Source organism: Phoca vitulina, unplaced genomic scaffold (assembly GCF_004348235.1).
Source record: "Phoca vitulina isolate PV1807 unplaced genomic scaffold, GSC_HSeal_1.0 scaffold15, whole genome shotgun sequence".
NCBI lineage: Eukaryota > Metazoa > Chordata > Mammalia > Carnivora > Phocidae > Phoca > Phoca vitulina.
Genome location: NW_022589718.1, coordinates 16,377,695 through 16,394,540, shown reverse-complemented (window position 1 = coordinate 16,394,540; position 16,846 = coordinate 16,377,695).

Sequence of the window (16,846 nt, the reverse complement as noted above, 5' to 3'; positions counted from 1 at the left end):
TTGACTATAGACATTGTTTGTTGACTTTCTGAGAGGAGATAGGAGAATTTAGCTCACGTAAGCCACATTTTTCCTGCTCTTTCCCTCCTCATAGTGACTTCATTGCTTACAGATGCTTCCCTGATTGCTGTTGCAAGTTTAAATATTCTTGATCCATTATTCACAGCATCACTTTGCTCCTCGCCTGGTAGAATGAGGAACTTATCTCTCTTACCCTTCCCTCCTCTCTCCTGCCCCTTCCACATATGATGTTAGCTATGCCTTTGCTTTCTTTATACCATCAGAGTTGATACTATTTATGTTCTATTGTATCTAGTTAATCTCTGAAATGAGTGGAGTTTAACAACCAAAAACAAATAACAACAAAAATTTTCCAAATTGCCACTTAACCTTAATTTTAGTCTCAAGTTTTTCTAAACTTTTCCATCATAAATTAGATCACACTTTTTTCTCAGAGAGGTAACTCCAAGATATTTTCGTTAACTTCTCTCATTCTGGCTTGCTGCACCAGCGACCTAACTGACCCTCTAGGAGTCCCATTACTTTGGGCTGGAGTTACTGTTTCCTGAGTCCCATATCTTCCTCTTCCATGTTTTGCTAAAGGTCATTCCCCAAAACTCTAAAGAGGTGGTAGAAAGTACATTTTCTGAGATTATGCGTATCTGAAAATGACTTTATTTTACTCTCATATTTGATTAATAGTTTGGCTGGGTATAGAATTCTAGGCTGGAAATAATTTTCTCAGACTTTTAAAGGCATTGTTGCATCGTCAGTTAATAATCCATACTATTCATGAGACTGATATTGCCCGAGTTTTGTTTTTTTCAAAGTTATCTGCATTTTCCCTTACAGAATTATAAGAAACATTTTTTATATCACTTATATTCTTCCATTTTTTATTTTTTTTTAATAGTTGAGAATGCAATGTGCTGTAAGTCTCTTATCTTTTCTGTCAATGTTTCTAGTCTTTGCCCTACACTCTGGATGTTTACCTCAATTTATTTCCCAAAACTTAATTTTTATCTTGCTAATTATGTTTTTATTAAACAAGAGATTTCTTATATCCCACTTGTGCTTCCTCAAAAATGTAGTTGAGAGTACATATATGTGTCAAAACCCATGGAACTTCAAATGTGTGCATTTCATTGCATGTAACTTACACTTCAATAAAGATGATTTTAGGGGCACCTGGGTGGCTCAGTCAGTTAAGCATTTGCCTTCGGCTCAGGTCATGATCTCCAGGTCCTGGAACTGAGCCCCACATCGGGCTCCCAGCTCAGCAGGAAGTCTGCTTCTCCTTCTCCCTCTGCCCCTCCCCCTGTCTGTGCTCTCTCTGTCTCTGTCTCTCTCTGTCTCTCTCTCAAATGAATAAATAAAATCTTTAAAAAAATAAAAAAATAAAAAATAAAAAAATTTTTAAAAAGATGATTTTATACAGTGGAAACTATCCAATTAACTCCATTTCTACTGGTAACCTCTCTTTCTCATTCTTCTGAACTATTTTTCTTGGTGATCTCTTTGCTTCTATCTTTATCAATCTTGAAAATATCCTCCCCATCAGCAGTAAACAACTTTTAACACATGAGCCAGATCATGTTAGGCTTTCCAGTGGAATAGTATCTAGACAACTTGGCATAGAACTGGAGGTCTATCTATTGTATGCCCTTCTCTCTGACTTCATTTCACGGATTATCTCTCTTATTCACTAAGTTTTGATAATAGAGGTTTTTGTTTTTTGTTTTGTTTGGGGGTGGGTTGTTTTTGTTTGTTTGTTTTTGCATGTTTTTGAAAATGCTAAGCTCATTCTTGTTACTTTGACCTGAAACTCATTCTTCTGGCTGTCTGCACACCTGCCTCCTTCTTATCATTTAGGTCTCATTATATCTCACATCTTCAAGGAGCCCTTACCTGACCACCTTATGTAAATGTCTCCTCCATTTCTTTACAACACTTAGCATTATCTAAAATAATCTAGTTTTTGGTTTCCCCTCAGCAGAAGAAAGCTTCATGATTGGTAGTGTTGTCTTTATTTACACATATCTAATATTTTGTGACATGGTCATGTATCTGCATTTTATCAGCATCCACCCCCATATTATCTATATTAACCAATGGATCATACAATCTTGATCTTTAAAAAAAATCCTAGACAGAGTATGCATAGTTTTGGAGCCAAAAAGATCTTTGGAGGAATTCTGAGTCTCCACTTATTTTGTGATCCTCAGTGAGTTAGCTTTATATGTCTAATCAGCAAAATGAAAAATTATATTTGCTGTGGAAAGGATTATTTGAAGAAATTACGTGACTCTTTTCCTAGATAGAAAAATAGCAGGTGCTTAAAAAATTTAAATCATTTTCCCTATCTGCACTTATCCATCCCCAAAATATTGATAGAACACCTGCTATCAGCCCTTAGAGTTCCAGGTCTCCATGAAAGAGTTCTTCCCTAGTGCAGGAAACTTACAACCCTCCAATAAAAACTGTTCCATTTTGAATCAACATTAATTTTAGGATGTTTTAGTTTATGTTAATGGGAAATTTGCCCTCTATTATCTTCACAGAATCTTCCATATGGCAGGCTTGTGACAATGCATTGTTTCTTCTAAGTCTTCTTTGCTCCAGCTTAAATATTCCCAATTGTAATAAGCATTCCCCATATGACGCAGCTGCTATTTTCTGGGTGAATTCCTGTTTGTCATTTTTCCATGTAGTGCTTATTGCCTAGAACTTCACAAAATTCCCCATGTGTTTTCACACTAGGGCATACTGGAAAAAGACTGTCATCTCCTGAATTTATTTTACTCATCATCACATTAACTTTTATTTTTTCAAGTGGCATCATATGAAGTCTCATGTTGAGAGGCTCCTAAATCTTTCCACATATGTTTCTGTTAAATGTCATCTTAATGTTGCACTTTTGCAGATGACTTTTTGTGCCTCAATTCAAGATTTACAAGTTCCTTAATACATCTCAGGCGAAAAGATTTTACCTATATCTTATCCTATCTAATTTTCTATGATTATAAATGGGCAACAAGTGTAATAGTGGAGAACATTCTCAGCTTTTCCCCCAGAATTTGAATAATGTTGAGTGCTAACCATTATGTAATGCATGTTGGTGTTCATCCCTATTCACTAAAAATGAAGTTTTGAAAATATTGACATCTGGGCTTTATGCATGTGTACTTGTACCATCTGGTGGATGTTATTTCCTTCTGGAATAAAAGAATTACATAGTATTCTAGGAAGGCAAGTTTGGCACACATAGCCATAAATATAGAACAAAATGAAAAGAGCAAATTGGTCAGTAAATTTCAAATCTGTATTTATTAACAAGCAAGTAATAAATGTAAACATCTGAAATGGGTAACCACTGAAACAAATTTAAATCCAATTCTTAAATACATCATTATTTTATTTTCATTAAAATTGATATTTTTGTGGTATAAACTGTTGTATTTTATGTTCATATTACAAATTCAGAAACTTCATTTATTGGGGTAGTTTCATGTTCGAATAGATTATTTTCAGTCAGTGTCTTAAAAAGCAGCAATTGCTCTAAGGTGTTTGATAAACATTTTTTTTTTTTTAACGTTTAGCAGTACTTGTATCTTTATTTTTTTCCTTTCCAAGTTTTTATTTAAATTTCAGTTAGTTAACATAGAGTGTAATATTAGTTTCAGATGAAGAATTTAGTCACTTATACAGCACCCAGCACCCAGTGCTCATCACAACAATTGCCCTCCTTAATCCCCATCACCCTAACCCATCACCCACCCACCACCCCTCTGGTAACCATCAGTTTGTTCTCTTAGTTAAGAGTCTGTTTCTTGGTTTTCCTCTCTTCCACCCCACCTCTGTGTTCATTTGTTTTGTTTTTTAAATGCCACATATGAGTGAAATCATGTGGTATCTGTCTTTCTCTATTTTCACTTAGCATAATACTCTCTAGCTCCATCTATGTCATTGCAAATGGCAAGATTTAATTCCTTCTTATGACTGAGTAATATTCCACTGTATATACATACCACATCTTCTTTATCCATTCATCGGTCAGTGGACATTTGGGCTCTTTCCATAATTTGGCTATTGTTGATAATGCTGCTATAAACATCGGGGTACGTGTATCTCTTCAAATTAGTATTTTTGTCTCCTTTGGATAAATACCTAGTAGTGCAATTGCTGGATCATAGGGTAGTTCTATTTGTAACTTTTTGAGGAACCTCCATACCATTTTCCAGAATGGTTGCACCAGCTTGCATTCCCACCAACAGTGTAAGAGTGTTCTCCTTTCTCCGCATCCTTACCAACATCTGTCATTTCCTGACTTGTTAATTTTAGCCATTCTGACTGGGTGAGGTGATATCCCATTGTGGTTTTGATTTGTATTTTCTTGATGCCAAGTGATGTTGAGCACTTTTTCATGTGTCTGTTGGCCATTTGGATGTCTTCTTCGGAAAAGTGTCTGTTCATGTCTTCTGCCCATTTCTTGATTGGATCATTTGTTCTTTGGGTGTTGAGTTTAATAAGTTCTTTATAAATTTTGGATACTAGCCCTTTATCTGATATGTCATTTGCAAATATCTTTTCCCATTCTATAGGTTGCCTTTTAGTTTTGTTGCTTGTTTCCTTTGCTGTGCAGAAGCTTTTTATTTTGATGGAGTCCCAATAGTCTATTTTTGCTTCTGTTTCCCTTGCCTGGGGACCCATACCTAGTAAGAAGTTGCTGCGGCTGAGGTTGAAGAGGTTGCTGCCTGTGTTCTTCGCTAGGATTTTCATGGCTTCCAGTCTCACATTTAGGTTGATAAACATTTTTTTTAAGATTTATTTATTTATTTTAGAGAGAGAGAAAAGAGGGTGGGCAGAGGGAGAAGGAGAGAAAATCTCAAGGAGACTCCCTACTGAGTGTGGAGCCCAATGTGGGGCTTGATCTATGAACCTGAGATCATAACCTGAGTTGAAATCCTGAGTTTGGACACTCAACCAACTGAGCCACCCAAGCTCCCCAGTTGATAAGCATTTTTTGAAGGTAGGAACATTGTGTCAGTTTTTAACTGAATCTAATTTTATATTGATAGTATCTCTAGGGATGGAACTCAACTTTATACAAATTTTTGTTGTTTTCCTTATCCCCCCACCCTGAAGAAGTCATATATGAGTCTTTTAAAATATATTCACCTGAAGTTTATTGGAAAACTATGAAAAATAAATTCATTGAGTTATGGTATATGGTTGACATCTGTTGTTTTTGCTCACCTAGTACATATTTCATCAATTTCTGGTATAACAGCCTGATTTTCCTTTGCTTAACCTCATCTACCTCAGTTTTAGTCCATACAGATTTGTTGGGACCAAACCCATCCCATACGCAGAGTATGGGAAGGTGATGTACACCTGGCCAAAGAGTTTATCTCATCTTCTTAGCCATCAGGTATAAGGAATGAGCCTTGGATATAAGTTAGAAAAATAAAGCATCATTTCTACAACTTTTGCTGAAATAGGGGGAGAAGATCCATGTGTTTACTGAGCTTACCAAGCAAGTAGGATATAAGCACAGGCATGTTGGAGAGTATTTTTGAAATCACTTGGAAATTATACCTAAACCTGAAAGACCACAAATAGAAAAATGTAGTTGAGAGATGGAGGGATATTTCTAAAGATATTGTTTCATCATTCGGATCTTGCTGTACCTGAAAATCTATTTTTGGACTCTTCAGTTATGTGAGCCAATAAAGGTCCTTTTTTCTCCTTAAACCATTTTTAAGTTGGAATTCTGCCCATTTGTAATGGAAACGTGTTGATTAAAACAGACTGCGGCTCTTCAACCACTCACTGTTTTCCCCAAGCCCTAGGCCCACAACGGACAAACATTTCCAGGATAGACAATTAAATTTCCATGATAGTATTGTGTGGCTTCCAAAACCTCCCCCCCAACAAAATACAGCTAGGATATATCAAGATAAATGCCAATTTCACTACGTTAAATTAATTACAATGGCAATTAGAAAAAGCTGCAGTCCTCATGAGCAGGAGACAATAGAAGCAATCATCAATGGATCTTTCAGCCAGAACAGTGGTCAGAAATGGCCCATGAATAAATCTAACCCACCACCTGTTTTTGTAAATAGCTTTATTAGAATATAGTCTCACCCTCCCAGAAGACTGTTTTTGTGTCACAATGGCTGAGTTGAATAGTAAAGACAGGCACCCTATTATCTGAAAAACCTGAAATATTCACTATCAGCCCCTTTACGGAAAAGCTCTGTAGATACGACTACCAATGGATCACCAGCTGCACTAAAAAGGGATCAAATGTGGCCTTTATGAGCTCATAAGTAGCATTTGTCTGATCTCTGGAGCACAGAGTCCAAAACTATGCTGAAAATGTGTGAAGCTCAAACAGTGGCCGGTTATCTGCGTTCGTATTTTAATAATCACAGCAAAATCAGTTAATCATAAAACTAAAGGGATAGAAAAGGTTTCACTAATATTTCAGGATATAAAAAACTAATAATGTATGTTATTTCAACAATTGAATCCAGATCATTAAATAACCCATAGTCTAAAATGGGAGTTCTTAGGGTATCCATCTCTGGCATAGGAACATTCAGTGCCCGCCATTTCAAATGGTTTTTATGAATCCCAAAAGAAAAAAGAAAAAAAAACATAATTTATGTAAGACTATATTGAGGTTATATGTATAGTTATATAATGTAGGACTTCCTACATTTTTAGTATGCAGGGGGAAAAAAAGACTGAAAATAACTTTCTTCTGATATAAAGGTATCTAGAAATTTAGATCACTGAGTAAATTTTAGCCCAGGACTTAATTCATCTGGCTTCTACGCTTTTGCCAGTAAATCTGTCTATGGTTGCAAAAATACGTAATGATTTTAGAACCCTGTATTTACAGAACATAAAACAGGGCTATGAAAATCTACATGTGGTTGTTTTCCTCTGTGACTCTTTTGCTTTCTCTGCTTGTGGAAATCTAGCAAAAAGGACAACCTCTGGGGCCTCCAAAAAATGTCCCATTGATACTTCTCTTGGGAAATTTTCTGCTGCCACCACCTAGCAGAGAAAAAGAAACATCTCCAGATTTCCAGTGCAGTGACCAGGAGTCTTCAAATTTTCATGTCTATAATAATTACTGGGTTATACGTCCATTTTCAGGTACCTACCCCCAGAGATTCTGATTCAATGGGTCTGCGATGTGACTTAGCCATCTGCATTCAAGCAAGCACTCTAAAACGATTCTGCCCTAGGCACAGAAAAGCCTCTGTTTTGAAAAACTACTGCATAAACTCTCTTGCTTCAAAGTAATAAAGTTTCGTATCTGGTTGTATTAATTAATTTTTGCTGTTTAATGACAAAATGCAAAATCTCAGTAGCGTGTAACAATAAGCATCTATTGTTTGAATGGCTGAAATCAGCTGGGTGTCCCTAAGTAGCTCTGTGTATGAATGCTGGGTTTGGTTGTATGTCTGGGGTGGGCCCACCAATCTGCTCATCCAGACTGGCTTCAGCTAACATGACTGGGGCACCTGTCATCCTCCAGCACACCAGCTCAGATGTGTCCCCATGGTCATGCGGAGATGCTGAAGAGCAAGTAGAAACAGCGTAGGTCCCGGGAGGCCTAGGCTCAGAACAGACTTGCTGCCCCTTCCACCTAAAACTCTATTAGACAAAGCAAGTACCATTGTCAGACTCAGAATTACAGGCTAGAAACATCTTTTCTGACACTTTAGTGTGAAGAATTGCAAAGTAACCTGACAAAGTGTATAGGTAGAGAGAGAGGTGAAAAACTGAGGCCATTATTGCAATCATTCCCTAAGAGGTACTGAAAAAGCTCTGGACTGGAAGTAAGTAGTCAGCCATGAATTTTATTTAGGGGGACATGGGTTTGTGGATATGCTAATTCAAGGACATTTCCAGAATTTACATACAATGGAAATGGACCCACATAATCTCTTCCTATCAAGATACTTATCTAAAGCCTATGCTGTTTTTTTTATTTTTTATTGTTATGTTAATCCCCATACATTACATCATTAGTTTTAGATATAGTGTTCCATGATTCATTGTTTGTGCATAACACCCAGTGCTCCATGCAGAACGTGCCCACCTCAATACCCATCACCAGGCTAACCCATCCTCCCACCCCCCTCCCCTCTAGAACCCTCAGTTTGTTTTTTTTTTCCTGCTGTACAGTGATGTATAAATGGCTGTGCAAGTTCTCACTGACTATAAATACAAACTTGAGGTTGTAGTCACGTAACATAGTGCTACGTATCCAACACGTTTGAGTTTATGAAGCCATCCAAGGAATCCAAACAAATAAATAGTTTTATGTGAAATGTGAAGGGTCTCAAACAATAGTTCTGAACATTTTTAAATATCATCCATTTAAAAATCAATGACTTCTTATTGTGAAAAATCTTAAGATTCCAGATTTTAGAATGCATGATATCCTGGGATAACATGAGCTTAAGCTCAAAGCTATGATAAAATATATGTTTTGAGTAGGAGAGAACATGTATTTTCAAAGCAGGATGTGGAATGCTAACAACATATTATTTTATAATTTTTTCTTGAATTGTTTTTATATTCTGGATAGATATTAACTATAGATCATCCTTACCTATTAAGATACATCATCTCAAGACTTTGATCCCTAATAATTGTATTCCTTCCCTATATATGCATGTTAAAATAGTAAGACTGGCTTTCTTTAAACATTTCCTGAAATTGATATATCTAAATACAGTCTGGTTTTTGTTTTTGTTTAAATTAATGTGGATTAATGGAATTTTGCATTATAAAAATACCAATATATCTCTATTTAAATGAATTAGCCCAATACTCTGAAAATTGAAGCTTCTGTGTACATAACATGTAAATATTTAACAGAAATCATTTTGACACAGACATAAATCTGTGCTGGGAGAGTCACTGTTCTCAAAGTAAATACAGAGAGTGGAAAGATAAATTCTTAGTCTTGTGCCTGCTCTTGTCGTGGGAGAACATGAGAACCTCATTATCATAAATAGACAACTCTTTCTTGTAAACTCACATGATCTCAGACATTTATAAAAATAGAAATTACTGGTGATAAATGCTCTTGTCTTGGAATGCCACAGGAGACCTCCTGCTTAGGATTTCTTTTTCCAAAGTCCTTCCTAAGTACTAATAATCAAGGAAGTTTCTAAGAACAAATGGGAAGGGGCAGAAGGGCTGATAGGATGGGGTGTTGAAAATCAAAGTTTTCATTTTAAGAACGTGTTCATTGTTAATAAGAATGCAGCATCCTTACCTCATTTTTGTTACCTGGCTGGAGTTTTTAGCAGCCTTTCAAAAATGCCAAGGGCATCCTCCAAGTGTCCGATAAATTTGTTGATTTGCTGTTAAGGACTTGATAACATCAAAAACAAAGTGAACAATGTAAGAAGGCCCCTACTAATTTGGAGCTATTTCATGATGAATTAACTAAGGCAGGTCCCTCAACCAAAAATGCCAACCACAACTGCTTATCAAATCACCACCTTACTTTATTTCTTATGATTTTGAAAGGTTTTATGAGTTTTTTGTTGTTTTGAAAAGTTACTTTAAAAATGTAGCAGCGCCTGCAGGATCTGTCCTTGAAGCTTTTTATGGAATTATGCTTGATACTTAAATTAATATGGTGGTACAGGATAGATTCCAGGTTAGAACGAAGAGATTTCCAAAGAGGGAAGTGAGAACAACAAAGAACACTTACATGTAATCTTAACTAGAAACAATTGCAGACTCTCCAGCAGGAGGCTCTTTTGCTGTTCAGACAATAAAGGACTGACCTTAGGTTTATTATGTTCCATTCATATTGGGCACCCTTCATGTATAAGTTCCCCAAAGAAGACTGGAAGGGTGTGCTTTTCCACTGGTTGGCTTACTAAGCAGTAAATGGTAAGTTCCATGAGGGCGGGGAATTTGCTTGTTCACCTCTATATCAGTGAGACCCAAAACCTTTTTGGCAAATAGTTTGGGCACAACAATAATCAAAAGAATGAATTACAAATTTTAGCTATTTTTATGTTCCCTGCAAAATTGGTGATTTTATAACATATGTACAGCTCTCATTTAGGGGTATGCTATGATTACCTAGCTATTGGCTTGAGACAAAGATTTAAGGCATTCCTAACAGGACCTTTTAGAGGTAGGGTTTGCATTTAATCTTGACATCAGTGAACATTTACTCCTCATCCACCCACCATCACCAAGAAAAAATATTTTCCAATTTTTTTATATCATTATTGATTGGAAGGAAAACAAATCAAAGCCATCTGACCAGTTTAATAACAATGTTGCCGAACATTCTCTACTGACTCAGTCTATACCTGGGTCTGAGTAATGAAGCTCAGTAAATATAAACCTATCCTATAACTGAGATTTCATTAAAGCAATGTTAAGCATACATGGAGGGCTAAGGGTGCCCAGAGATATTTCTCATAAACACATAGGTTAGGACAGAAGTCAGTGCTTCTAAAAATCCCTTTAGACTTCTAGGCCATACCCAAAAAAGCAAATATGAACCTCAAGAGAGGTATCCCCAATGGGACAGTTTCACAGACCACTTCAAATAAAAGCCACTCGAGGGTCACCTCTGCCTTCTAGTCATCAGTCTGTGGTCCAGAATCCACGTGTCCTTACCTATATCTCCTGAAGGGCTCTATTCTTCCATAATGTTAAGTGAGCCAGTGGTTAGTGAAGACTCAGTAGACTTCCCCAGGTTTCTCTGTCTACATTCCACTTCCCCGCCTCTCCTTGCCCTATACAATCTAGGTTTTCCTACTTTTATTTCTCTAGGTAAACAATGGCTGCAAGTGGGGAAAACAGTTAAACTCTTTTGAAAGATTCTACCTGTTTCTTCCTCTGTTCTCCTTTTGTCCCTAAACAGCCCCAAGCCAAATACCTCCATTACCAAAAAAGCCACAGAAAACAAAACCAAAAACAAATTAGTAACTTTAATTAAGATTTTTAAAGCTCAAACTAAACATACCTTTGATTTTTATACCACTTTATTGAGGTATGATTGACACACAAAAAGTTATAGATATTGAATGTGTACAACTTGACGAGTTTAGAAATAGCATATATCATGAAATCATCACCACAATCTATTCTATAAACATATTCATCACCTCCAGAGGTTTCCTTCTACCTTCTTTATTATTATTATTATTATTATTATTATTAGAATCAAAAAGTAGAATGGTGGTGGCCAGGGATGGGGGGTGGGGAATACGTAAATGCATTAGTCAAAGGATATAAAGTTTCCATTATGTGAGATGAGTAAGTAAGTCCTAGAGATCTTCTGTAACACATAGTGCCTATAGCTAACAACACTGTATTGTATACTTAAAAATTCAGTAGACGGGTAGATCTTATATTGAGTGTTCTTACCGCACACGAAAACGTTAACTGTGATTTGTAATAATTCGTTAGTACATCTCTGTCATGACTTTTAAGTGAACAGACTGCAACGAATAATACTAGAAATGTTTGCTTAAAAAAACACTAGGAGATGTTGGCCTGTGCTTATTCTTTTTTATTTGGCCTTTCCTTCAAGAAAAAATGTGTACTAATTTAGACAGGGAATTTGATCCACAGAGGAAATACATAAGGATGCTGAGGGAGAAATGAGCCAGGCACTTGGATTAGCTTAGCAAAATCTAGAAAATCTGTAGTGTGGGAAAACTAACAAGCAAAGAAAAACACATGCTCTAAATATTTTACAAGTTTAAAAGCCAATTGTTGACTATGAAGGACTCAGTCCTGGTAAATCTCCAAGCTTCTCTGCTTTCCATTTCTTCAGAATAAATTTAACAAAACAAAACAAAACATGAACTTAAAAACTCTGGCATCATGTTATTTTCTATAATCTAGTATCATAATCTTAGTCTACATATTATTAATAATATACAGTTTCTATCACATATTTTACTATGTATCATAGCGTGTTCACTTCTTCGAACTTTTCTAATATTATAAATTGAAATATGTTTATATTTTTCATTGTCATGAAAATATCTCTAGTCTTACAGATCTAAATCTTCATTCCTGTTGTCTGGATAGCTGACTGATCCTTTTGGTTTTCCTTTAATGGAGAAAATTCTCTTTATATGTGAGAAAGGAAAAGAGCACGAGGCCATCTGGGGCTTTATGCTGTTCCTCTGTTGTACTAGATCTTCTCTTTGCCCCCCCCTCCCCACGATCCACTCTCTGTTCTTCTCCTTCAGCTCAGTGTGGACTTCAGAGAAAGGTCCCTTATTTTCTGACTTCAGTTTCATTTGAATGGAGAACACCAGCAAGAGAATAAAAGGGAGGGAGGAGAATGGGGTCAGGGACTTAACCTCCCCTTTCCCTTCCCTGGAGAGTCACCTTGCAGACTAGCAACTTCTTTCAACTAAAGAGATCATAGTTAATGTCAGGAACCCTCTTCACACGATCCCCCCCCCACCTCTCTCTCTTCCCCCTGCCTCCCTCCCTTCTTCTCTCTTTCTCCCCCTCCCTTCCTCCCTCCCTCCCTCCTTCTCAATACCATAATCTTAGCATCTTAATAGCCCTGGGATTCTCACATGCTCTCTCTTAGTTCCCTTACACCTAACTTATTTATATCTTTGAAAATAAACTAAACGTGCCTCTTCCCTTGTTCTCCAACCACTGCTCTTCTTCCTTGCTCTAACAATCAGTAAGAGCCATTTACTTCCTCTGCCTGCAAGTCCTCAACTGTCCATCACTGCCCCACTGAATCTGCTCTCCCTGGTTGTGGTTGGCATCCACAAGCCTAATCCTCTCAAAATAGCCTTCCTTACACTACTTGTGCCCTTCAAAGCCCTGGAGAATATTATTCATGCTTTCTTTCTCAAATATTTTTGGTTCAGCTGCCACCATATCACTTTCTTCTTCTATCTCCTTAGACGCTTTCATCTGATTCTCCTAGCTTAAATGCTGTTGTGTTCCAAGTGTCTGTGGCTATCGCTCTAATTCTATATGATTGTAACACTAACTATGGTTTTTGATGACCACTTATATTCTGAGGCTTCCTAAATCTCTAATTCCAGATCTTTTTGCTAATTTAAGGCCCATATATCCAACGGTTTCATTATCAGTTCTGGTTTCATACCCTGGATACCTCAAAACAAACATGTCTGTTTGTTAACCCATCTTTATCTCCAACCTATCTCTTCTCCTGAATCCTCTCACTTAAGCAAATTTATGAGAGCCATCTGCCAGGGGAACAGAAGACAAGAAGGCAAGAATAGTGGATTCTGGGGCATGTCACCCAGATCCTCTCTTTAAGACCAAGGTTTGCATTTCCCCAGTTGCTACAAGAATGCTGACAGCGTACTGATGAGTCCCGCTCCAGAAAGTCCCCTTAGCTAAAAAGAGCCCCTTTGCCCAAGGTTATGGCCCTTTCCCAGGGACAGCCCATATCCAGTGATTGCTAAATACGGAGGAACAAAGGCTCACCCTGCTGTCTCTGTTGGGGACAACTCTGATGGGTTATCCCGGCCCCAGATCACCAGTAGGGTCAGTGGAGTCCTCTACTGCAAGCACATCATAGGTCAACTTCTCACTCTGCCCAATCCTGCTTTCCTCAGTCTGTTACAAGTGTTACTCCTGAGAGCACTCCCCACTAAGCGGCCTGCACAAAATCTCACCTCAACATCTCTCTCTCGGGAGACCCAACCGAAGGAGCAGGAAGTCAGTGCCAGTCTTCCTGACCCCATCTTCCTTATCTCCTTCCTGCAATGGGCCACACACTCTGAGAATACTCTCTTCTGAATAATCACCCTTTCTTTGAATGGGCCTTAGTTTAGATCTCCATCATTTTTATCAGTATTGCCACAATTATCTGTTAACGGTCTGCCTGACTCCAGCTTTTCTTTCCTCCATCTTATCTCCACTCTGCTGCCATTAATGACCTTTGCAAATCATAAATTCCATTACATCACTCTCTGGTTAAATTCCACCAGAGCTCTCATAATGAATTGAATTGAATTCTTGCCTACATCTGCAGCATCAAACCCTTTACTTTTCTTACTACCGTTACCCCTACGCTTGCTATCACTACTAGTGTTGTTGCTGCGCTTCTACTACCACCACTCCCACACATACACACTCACTCACTCAGAATTTCAAGAGTCTTATAGCTCTGCTTTTCCAAATAGTTCAAGCTAGTTTGTGCTTTGCTGTCTTTGAAAATGCTAGTTCTTCTACCCGGAGTGTCTCCTTTACTATACCCCATACTCCGTCCTTCACCTACATTTTCTCTGGCTCTGAAACTTTCATAGGTGGTTCTTGTTAAAATGCAGATTTGGGGTCAGGAGATCAGGGGCTGCAAAGATGGTGCTGCTAGTCAGGGCACTAACTACACTTGGAGCAGCAAGGTCAAGTTAAGTCTTACTCATTTGTTAGAAAGCAGACATGCAGAGCTATTGTTCTTTAGTAATGACATTTGAGGAGGAGCCTATCCACCCTGATATAATGCATTACTGGATACTATCCATATTCTCCTATAATCCACTAGCAGGGAACTGGCTCAGCCATAGGGGAACATATCAGGGTGTGAGGTGCCTCTTTGTAGCTGATCACAGTTGTTCCCCCTGCTGGCAGTTAAGTATTTTACGATGGCAGTGGGCTCTAAAAGATCACCCTACCTACCAGTGTCACCTACGAAGTGTCACCAGTAACAAAGAAAGAAAATACGCAAGCAAAAAAAAAAAAAAAAACCCTAGAATTAATATATTGCAGACTAGTGAGAGGGATGTAGCTGCAACCTGTCAAAGTTAAATGAACATCAGAAGTAAGCAGCCATGGGGGAGACCATATCACATCTCTTCCAGATATGAGTGCCCATTACCTTAAAAATGTCTTATCTTATCAATATGACATCAGGCAAGCTACTAGACTAATGCTGTCATTCTTGGAAATTCATGAAGTCTGAATTACAGATTTAAGTTCCTTTAATACAGTTCCAATAACACTCATATATTTCATCTTATTTTTCTAAAGATTTTATTTATTTATTTGAGAGAGCAAGAGCAGAGGGAGGGGCAGAGGGAGAGAGAGAAGCAGACTCCCCGCTGAGCAGAGAGCCCAGTTGGGGGGGAGAGGTTCGATTCCAGGACCCTGGGATCATGACCTGAACCGAACACTTAACTGACTGAGCCACCCAGACTCCCCATATATTTCATCTTAGTGAAAACATCATATATTTGCAAGTGAGGTTTTTGCAGTAGGTGTTCCAAGGAGAAGATGGAAAAAGGATAGATCACAGAAAGACTAAACTGGAAAAATAAATCAAATTTATAGTAATAATAATCAAAGATAAATAATCAAAGTATTATTATTATTATCAAAATATTAGGAATAAAAAGTAACTATGGCAAAAGAAATAATTCACCAGAACTATATGATAATTCTGAATCTGTATGCATTTGAAAACATATCCTCCAAATACATAGAGTAAAAACTGATAAAATCACCATGAGAAATGAATAAATTCATTGTCATAGTTGGAGATTTTAGGATACCATTGTCAGAAATGTGTTGGTGAAGTAAAGAAAAAAAGGTTAGGAATATTGAATTGGTTTTAGTATCTTTGGGCCATATCTTGCTAAATCTCCCTCTTTTGTTAACACGACCATGGTAGTGACAATTGGTTGGTGTCATGTAGAATCCTCAGAGGCCCCTGGAGTGAGTCTGTCTGTTAGTGGTGGACCTAAAGAGATTTTCGTTGGTTGTTTTGAAATAAAACCATCTGTAACTTTATCTGGGCCCCATCTGGGTGCATTTGGCCTTCAGCCAATGAATATAGCCATTAAAATTTTTTCCAGTTCATCTTAGCTTGACTCATTCCTTGAATTTGACTAGACTTTGACTTTTTTTTTTAAATACCAAAACCTGCCCTTTTGGGGGATGACCCTGAATAATTGCTTTAAATCTTGAATGGATAGAGCAGATTGCTTTCTAAATGAGGGCTTCCTCTGCTTTCTGAGTGGGGCTCGACCTCAGAGGCAGCAACTAAGAGAGGTCATTTTTCCTTGAGTCTTCTCTCTGTCAAGTTAGGAGATCATTGAGAAGCGCCCTTCCTACAGGATGCTCCTGGTGCCTTCCCTATTACTCTCAGTGACTCTACCATCCAACATCACCTCAGACATAGCCTTGTCAGGTAGCCAGTGAAGGGGGCTCTTCATGTGGAGGGGTATTTGTTACATATGAATCACCAGTGTTCTCAATATGTTATGTTACATCTGAATCACCTATGTTCTGAAAAGTTATGGAGTGTTCTCCATTGAGGAGAGCCCCCCTCATCTTTTTACTAGAGATTCTGTCACAGCTACTGCTTGCATGGTCTTTGGATAGTACCACTGTTCACTTTTTCTACCAGGCTAAGCCTAAGTAGCTTTTCTCCATAGACTAGTAAGAACCTAAGGGCAAATTGATTTTCTTCCGTATTTATTGAGGTATAATTGACAAATAAAATTGTATAAATTTAAGGTGTACAACACAGTAATTAGATATACATATATATTGTGAAATGGTCACCATAATAAGACTATTTACCACATCCATCACATAGTTATCTTTTCCCCTTTGTGATGAGAACATATAAGATCTAGTCTATTAGCATATTTTGAGTATATAATACCATATTATTAAAAATAACTACCATGATGTACATTAGGTCTTCAGAACTTACTCATATTGTAACTAAAAGGTTATACTCTTTGACCAACATCTCCCTATTTTCCTCACCTGCCCCAATCCCCTGTGGAAAAAAAGATACAGTGGAAAGAAGACC